Here is an 8,994-nt window from a genome sequence, read left to right on the forward strand (position 1 = left end):
AGGGAGAACATACAAACTCCACGCAAACAGCACCCTAGATCTAGAACTGAAGTCAGGGCCACAGCACTGCAAGACAGCAATGCTAATAACTCTGCCACCGTTTCAACGATTAATGAAATGAAAATAAAACACCAAAATATACAGTATGGATCATTAACATCTCAAATGTAAATCAGCTATTTACTGTATTTATATAGTCCCAGGTGTTATCTGGATCCTGATAACACAAACATTTATGGTATTTGCATTTTTCCAATAGTAAGCTGTTATGCCTTTTTGTCTTCTATAAATTAATTATATAGTCTTTATATAATTCTCATACTACTAAGATCAGTTATCTTTTGTATTTGTCTCATTTGTAATTGCAAAATAACATAAAGATATTTTTGTCATTATTCATCAAATACTTATCAGTAAGAAGCAAATAATTGATTTTTTTAATCAAAAACATGCCTGCTTATTTAATGCCAGCTTTTATTAGTTTACTTTTCCAAGGTGTAACACATTTGTAGCTAAACAGGAAGGTCAATGAATAGTACATACAGAAGGAGCGCAACTCTGGTATGGAATCTAGGTACAGTATGAAAAAAACTGGAATGTATGTTTATTCACTGCTGCGCTGAAATGAACAGTTTGGCTCAGAGAAACATATGCAGAAAAGTCAAAAAGGAACAAATACATTCCACACTTTAGTATCTTGGCCTTGCTAATCATTTACAGTAGAAACTAACACAGGGTCTTATATACTAAAGAAATTTAATTTTATCATCACATGTGGACACTGTTGGGGAATACTTATTTTGGTTTGCCTCTGTATAACATTGTGAATCCCCTTATAAGAGCTGATAAAATGAGAATCGTGATGAATTTTCCCTGACATAGTCAATAGTGTTATAGTTTTATTACTTCAAATTCTAAAGAGCTTGCACTATGAATCATCATCATTCCTTTTTGCTGTCTAAACAAATAATAAAATGTTTCAGTAATTTTGCCGTCGGATAGATATTTGAAGTTTCAGCTCAACTTAAAATAATAAACATAGCCCTCAAGGATCATACCATGTCAAATCTGGACTCCCTAAATGGTTTTCTTTTTATTATTTTCAAAAGCAAAAGAAATAATAGAAACAGATAGACTAAAATCACATACCGTGTGTTACTCTTGCCAAAAGTTGTTACATGCAGCCTGATGTTAGACTTTACTAAGAAAATATTTCCTCAGCATTCTCAGTGGGATATGACTTCTCTCTCCCAATGTACAATAGTAATATCCTGCTTCTTCTTTTCTAGGTGTGAATATTTTCACTGTCTTCAGTGTTTGATGTTAAAAAAAAGAGCAACAATGCGTCTTGATTTTTTATCAACAACCACATGTGCTCTGTACGAGACAACCCAAATCTTGTGTAAAAGCTTACAATGTGAATAAGTTGCACATGATTTCTGGCTTGTTAGCGAATGCATACTTTAGTAATAACATAATAGTCTTGAAAACTGCATCAGTACAAATGCAACCAGCCTTATCATGAAATCAGAGAACTCATTTGGGATGGAGGTTATAAAATAGAGCAGAGTAGGTTACTTTGACCTCACCTTGCAATATTTTAACAACTGTAGTTTTAATGAATACATTACAAAATACAAGGTAAAGTATATTTCTTTACAGATGAGAACAGAAAATGTATGAATTGTAATTTTCTTTCTTTCAAATGAAACCCATTAAGGAAAGGAAACTCATTTATCATGGGAAAATATGAATGCTCTCTTGTTTTGTCTCTGCCAATATTCCCTGACCTTTGCACTTATAAGCATCCCATAACACAAAATGTAACTCATCCATGGGAAAGGGATGTATAAATGTGAATGTTATTCTATCTTTCCCTAAAAGAACTGGAAACATGGAAATTCTGTCAAAAATAATTATGAATCATACTTTAAACTACTGGAAAGAATTACTACAGCTCAAAACTAGAAGTGGAAGCCATGGTCCACAGTTCATGCTAAGGTCTTGAACCAGGCTAAGTGATCTTTTGATTTTGTTATTTTAAATGTCAGTTTTCTTTTATGTACTGTGCATCAAAAATATGTAACATAATGAATCTATTTTTTTATAAAAGCATGGATTTTGGATACCGATTAAATGTTTTTGCCATCATTTTGAGCAATTGATCGTTCATTACAGTCACACTTGAGCAAATAATTCAGTGACTTGAGTGAATCATGAAAAGCAATGTTGAATTTACTGTACAACTTGGTGAATATCAAGAAAGAAAAAAACCGACAGGGACCCATATGCCCTGCTTATCAAGAGCACAATGCTTTTGTGCCATCACCATGTTAGACGCTGGTCTATGTCAGCACACCACTGCTGTAAATGCTGTCTGGGCATTTACAATCTGTTATGTTTAACCTGGCAAGATGTTACAGCCAAGTTCTATCCACCAGTGAAATACCACTATTTGGGAGCCCTCAGGTCATGACATTGTGCCAGTATGAACGAAGTTCCTAGTGGTCTGATCGGGAGTGTTTAGTCACAACAGAACTCCACTCATAGTGATTGATGGCCTTGGACTTGACTTGCTGCCCTCCCTGTAAACTCCTGACATGACAACATTCCAGCTGGACAATGCACTTCCTCGTGCTGCTTGTGTAACAATGACTTTCTTGCGAGATGAGAGAGTGAGAGATATACTAAGGATCTCCAAACCTGATCCTCATTGAACATTCTGTGGGATGAGCTGGATTGTACAGCAAAGAGATATGAGACAGAAGAAAGACTAAGTCCGAAGGAAGAATTCCAACGACAGAATCTACTGTATGGTGTGTGTGATGCAAATGTACACTTATACAGTTTTCATGTTCACTATTAGTTCTTGTTAGTTCAAGATAAGAAATTATATACCGATGGAAAAAAGAAACGCAAAACTTCCTCCTCCATACCCTGGCCCTCCTGTCTCTGTGGAACAGGCTAAAGAGTGTCTCATCAGTGAAGAGGACCTGATGCCACTGCTGACGGGACCATCGCATCCTCTGTCTGGCCCAAGGCAGTCAGGTGTGACATCTAGGACATGTGAGCAGAGGGCCTCTGACAGGTTGCCTAGGTCTAAAACCAGCAGTATGGAGCCTCACTGTCCTGTCACTGGTGCGGGCATTGTGTCTGCCGGCTGTTTAAGCAGCAGTACGGGTGGCAGATCTGAAACGATTTCTCAGATGGACCATTCTGATGTGTTGGTCCTGTTCTGGTGTGGTCACTTGAGGGCAACCAGATCTTGGACAGTCATCTGTCCTGCTGGTCTGCTGAAACCTTCTCTGCAGTCGGGACTCAGTGGAGCAACTTATTCCATAGTGTCTGACAACGCTGGCACATGACATGCCTGCCTGCGATATGCCAATTGCCTTCTCCCTTGCTTCTGGGGACATTTGTGGCATTTTGGAATGCACAGAAAACTGACTAAGTGTGGCCTTTTTCCTGCCGTGACCTAAGCTTTTGAATTAATGCCTTTTTAAAGGTGACCTGATCAGGCATTGTTCCACCTGGATCTCGTTGGGTTAAAGTGCATCTAACGAGCTTTTGTGTGATTGGCAAGTTGCAATGCCTCACTACACAAGTTGTCTTGCTGGTCAGAAGGCTTAAAACAAATCAACAACTTTTTGTGAAAGTACATAAGCTATAACTATAGTATTCTCATTCCAGAAAATGTTGCATTTCTTTTTTCCATCAGTATACAGTACATACTGTACATACTGTATAAGAAGATGTCACATTATTATGGGAACTAATATGGGTATTTTCTATAAAAAGCACTACAAGTCTTCCTTTGTTTCGAAAATAAAGAAAACTCTCTACACTATCTGTTAAATATAGTGATAAATATACACTACTACATACACAAATTTTTTGGAAATATTTTAAACACATGAAGGCTCTATCCAAATCAAATGTCAAGTTCTACCTGTGAGTAGAGTGTTACTGTACTGTATATTTTACTCCATAATCAAATGAACACTGTTAATAAAAATGCTTCATTGCTCATTCTTTATTGTTTTTGTTTTACTGAGGACTTCAAGAAAAGTTATTTCCCAAATTTCAGATGTACCTGTAGATGGATGTTAGATGTCAGTATGCTAAGCTATTAAATGTACAACTGAAGATCAGTTCATATGACACACACCTCATTTATAAGATTATGTGTGGTTGCTACATTTTGGTGTTTTCTTTTATATGCTGCACTGATAGGATGTCTAGGACAGTCTGGGAAAGGTACTCAGCCAATCCACTGTCTGAGTGGAGACAGTTGTAACTCCTTACAATCCTGATACCTGACAGCTGCACTCCTCTCTATTTAAATGTGTTCTCCCTTTCTAGCTGGTATGTGGTAGCGTGGAAAACAGGCAGGGTCCAAGCCAGGAAATGAAAGAGAGACAGAGACCAGTTTACAGTTAGAGACGAATGAGTGTGGCAAGGGAGGTGGGGGAGACTTATCATTGCTTGGGCTTTGGGACACCTGACGATGAGAGAGAAGGTAAGAAGAGAAAAATGACAAAGGGGCCAAGGAGTGAATTGGGAGGGAGGACAGACAGTGAGATGAGACAGAGGATGGGTATGGCTATGGTGGAGCTCTGTGGATTGTGGCATCGTCATAATGAAACAAGGGAGAAGGAGGACAGCATGGCAACTCCAGTGAGCAAGTAATTTCCCGGCTTGTGCATGCATTGGGGTTGCTGTCTTGGAAAAAGAAGAGACACGGCGCCCAGGACTGAAGATGGAAGAGTTACAAGAAAACTTCTGTGACTTTAAAGGCAGATGGAAGGTACCATGAAAATAATGATTGCAGGGAGAATTGTGTTTTCTCTTGGTTTTCAAGCCAGTTTGGAGTTCACTGGCTTGCTGAGTCAGTAGGACCACTGCTGTTTGATTTCTGTCAAACATAAGTAAGAAGAAACAACAGAGCAAGGTATTTATCTGGTGAGAGTAAATGCAGAACAGTATCATGTACAATGAAAGTTGCAAACAAGAATGCTACACAAGTGGTATATGTGAGAAGGGAAAACAGGACAAGATTAGGTTTTTCACACCTCTTGAATGTTCCTTTTGTACTCCATATGAATTGTGACAAAACAGCAACTCTAAATTAAAATAATAAAATTAAAGTAATATATTTGTATTGAGAAAGCAATAATTACAAGAAATTACACCCTTGAAAATAAAATAAAAGAATGGTTCAACAAACTATTGATCCTGTTTTTTTGGGGGGAAGGGAGAGACTGAATTTTGTCCAGCAGGAGATGAAATAATTTTTGGGTACTGAAGTAGAGTGTGACAAAAAGACATTCTTAGCGAATAACTAACGTATCACATTTTACAGTTTTTTTTAATAAGACAATGCGGGAGCTGAAAAAAAAACTAATGTAATTTCCAAGTCTCTAAGACAAGAAAGGAGTGGTGACTCGAGTTTAATGAGGAATACGTATTTAAGTTTTACGCCCTGATGTCTGGCTGAGTTTCTCTGATGACATAACAGTACAGAAGAAATCCTGGGCACTAAATCTAAATAAAGTCAGAGAACTACCCTGTCTCCAGTGATCTCATAACAGCAAATTAAAAACATATTTTAACCAAATTGTTTCACACGTGTTGAAAAAGAATGAATTATACACAACCATGACTCCAAGCCTGCCTAATTTGAGAGATGATTTTTATGTATACCTTTTTGGATAATAAATAATTAAAGGTCTTTAAGAGATATGCTAGGATTTACTTTGGCCCTGCAGGAACTATTTTTTATTTAGTGTTTCTAACATCTGACAGGGCAGTTTCCTGAAAAATATTTCAGAAGATTCCATAGCAACAGAGCTTGTGAGAAATAAACAACAATCTTTAGGAAGACAATACTCACAGACATGGATCACATGTTATTTGTCTAATTGAAAATATATGTATGTCATGAAATAAAAATAATATATACTGTATTTCTGGCGCTTCAAGTTAACAACTTTCATGCTTTTGAGAAACAGGGAACAAAGATAATTCTTTACAACTGTTGCACATTTGTGAAATTAGTTCATGTCCTTTAGTGTGACATTATTGACTTCACAATAGACTATACAAAATATAGTTGATCCATCCGATTTTTATAACACTAGACAGAACAGGAACAGACAGGGACTCTCAGAGAATTCAGTACAGTACAGCCTGCTGCTTACCTATTTTTTACCTTTGTCTTTTTATTTTTTCTGTTCCGTCATATTTTGTAAACTATGATAGGACAAAGCTATGAATATGGACCCAAACACATTAACATCAAATTCTTCTGCAGCTGTCTGTAACATTTGGACATCTCAATGGGGTTTTTTTTGGACTGCTCATTATTAGGACATTTATATAAATTTGAAAATCAAATGCCATCTTCTTGTAAAGCTGTGGTGGGACAGTAACTTTTAACAGAGCAATTTCAAAATGAGAAAAAAAAATAAAAGCAAACCTGCTAATTAAAAAGAGATTTCAGAAAGTAACATTTCTTTTGTTCAGCTTTGTATTGATTAAAAAAAACACTCAATTATTTTTTTCTTAATAAATTGTTCATATTAAATGTATTTGACTAATATCTTTCACTATTCCTTTTTCTTCTTCAAACTGTTCGATTACTGGAGTCCTGAGTAGCTCAATTAGTAAATTCAGACCACAGGTCCAGACATCCAATCTTCACGTTGCCATTGTAAGCCTAGACTATGTCATTAGCTGACTGTGATTGGGATTCCTGTGGTGACGCACAATCAGAGAAGCTCTGCAGATGTTGAGCAGACCCCTGTGAAATTGCAGTTTGGCAATAAATTGTAGCAATCCTCCACTTAATCTGGTAAAACTCTATAGGATTCTCAGTGTGTAAAACAGACCAATAAATAATCTAACAGATGCACATTTTTAGGACATTTTTGTCATTCAATGGCCAGATAGATCTATGCAGTTTTCCTGTATCCGTACAGTAGGTAAAGCAGAAATAGCCTTTCCTGACAGTATTGCAAATACTGAACCAGGGATAGTTAACTTGTGTATAATTTCATTGTATGTTTTTGCTGCTTGTTGCAGTGATCGTCAGCACCTGGGTTAGATAAGGACAAGCACAGTAATTAATTTATTGTAAGGTTCAAAGGCCTGCAAAAAGATGGGACTGAAGTTTTGAGATCGGCTTCTCCTGGCATAAACCCTCTCCTCTTCAGACGACACAAAACAGCTCCATGTGAAAGAACTCAGAGAGCTTGATATGATGTGTTTGCCCATCCAGTCCTTACACCAGAAATTAGACTTACAGTACACCAAAACCTCAAAACAGTTTGAACATACAAATAATTAAATATACGTATATGCTATTGGCAGCCTGTTTTGTTTTAAATCCAATCTTTAGAGGTTGAAGGCACTGATATCGTAATTTGGCTCGTTTCATAAGTTTGCATGAAAATTTTCATTTAATAATTGCACATATTATAACACCATAACATGCATTTTATTTATGTACAAACCAAATTTATCTCAGGCCCTGATATTATCCTTTGAATATCAGCCTAAAAGGAAAGACCGCCAAAAACAAATAAAGAGAACAACACAGTCTGGAAATAATTAAGCAATTGTAGGTAATTTAACATAGAATGGGTAACAATTGGTGTAGTTGGATTACTACATTTTAAAATTTATTATTTTTTTTCTTTTTTAGAAAGTAAACATGGCTTGTTTAAAGAAAGACTTATTGGAAGTTTTGAAGAATTTCAGAAGTTAATCAAATAGTAGCATTTAATATGGTTAATCTAAAATATATCTCTGAAATAAAGTTATTAAAAGTTTAGGCCATAAGACAAAACAAAATCCTTACCTTTATATATTTAAGAGAAAAAATAAACAGCATTGTTGAAATCAGTGAAGTCTGCATCTGTTGCCAGATGTGCTTGTGAAAAACTTTACGTCTCCTCTCCTTTTTGTAAAGAGGCGTTGAGATTCCCAGCTGAAACCATGTTTCCTCTCAGTTGTGGGGACCATCTGTATTCATATGTTGTAGAGGAGCTGGAATTCTGCTCTTCTGTTCTTCTTCATCTTGTGTTGTAATATAAATTTCCCAGCGCAACAATTTCAAACTCCCACTCTCCTCCGCCCCCTAAGCCAAACTTCTTAACACAAAACAACTGTGCACTGGGTCAGCAGGTTTTTTCCCAAGGAGACCGTTTTTGCCGTTTGTAGCAGACTTCACTGGTGCGGTACGATTTCTAGAAGAAATTTTACAAATCACTCAACCTCCTTCTTCACCAACATTACCACACCAAATATATCTTTCATTCCCAAACATGAAGAATACTTATATGCACGTAAAATGAAAATGTACATTAGAAATGATATATAAATGATAAGTTTGCATGTGTTTCAAATGATGTCCATGTTTCAAAACAGGCAACTTTATATTAATTTAAAAGCTGATGTGAACAAATCATGCTATACTACTAATGTTTTTTTTTTAATTCTGTGCTTTAGCCAGTTAGGGTTTAGGTGCCCTGGAGAGAAAACACCTCTAATGGGTATTGAGCCCTGATTCCTGGCACATTGTTCCCTAGCTGAAGAGTGGAAAAGCTCACTGGAAGCTAACTACCCAGCTGTGATACTACTATAAAACTTGAGGGAAAGACTATCAGCCAGGGATAGGAGCCAGATCACTGTAAGGATTTTTTTTGCTACATTATCAACATACTCAAAACACTTGGGAAGGTTTAAATATGTGTCTATGTGCAATGAACATCCTTGGAAGGGTATCAGAGGACATACACAGTTACAGTATTTTACATAAAGAATAAGAACAGTTACAAATGAGAGGAGGCCATGCTGCCATTTAACCCATCTGAGGCCTAGCAGTCAAATGATCCAAACATCTTATCTAGCTGTGTTTAGAAAGAAGCTAGAGTATTGGTTTCACGAAGATGGCTAGCTAGCTTGTTCCATACTTCCACAACTCTTTGGATA

General features: G+C 36.6%; 1 protein-coding gene across 2 annotated transcripts in view; it reads right to left on the reverse strand.

Moving 5' to 3' along the window:
* The window catches only part of c1qtnf7 (C1q and TNF related 7), a 14,147-nt gene extending 5,939 nt beyond the window's left edge, over positions 1 to 8,208 (reverse strand). Inside the window, exon 1 of one of the 2 annotated variants that reach the window (XM_088628327.1) lies at positions 7,862 to 8,208. The gene's annotated coding sequence lies outside the window, so the exon portion shown is untranslated. Of the gene's footprint in view, positions 1 to 1,149; positions 1,521 to 7,861 lie in introns of those variants that run through there. The other variant, XM_088628337.1, reaches the window with a different exon arrangement.
* Positions 8,209 to 8,994: the final 786 nt, after the last annotated feature.

The sequence above is a fragment of the Lepisosteus platostomus genome, chromosome 1, assembly GCF_059453375.1.
Source record: "Lepisosteus platostomus isolate fLepPlt1 chromosome 1, fLepPlt1.hap1, whole genome shotgun sequence".
Classification (NCBI taxonomy): domain Eukaryota; kingdom Metazoa; phylum Chordata; class Actinopteri; order Semionotiformes; family Lepisosteidae; genus Lepisosteus; species Lepisosteus platostomus.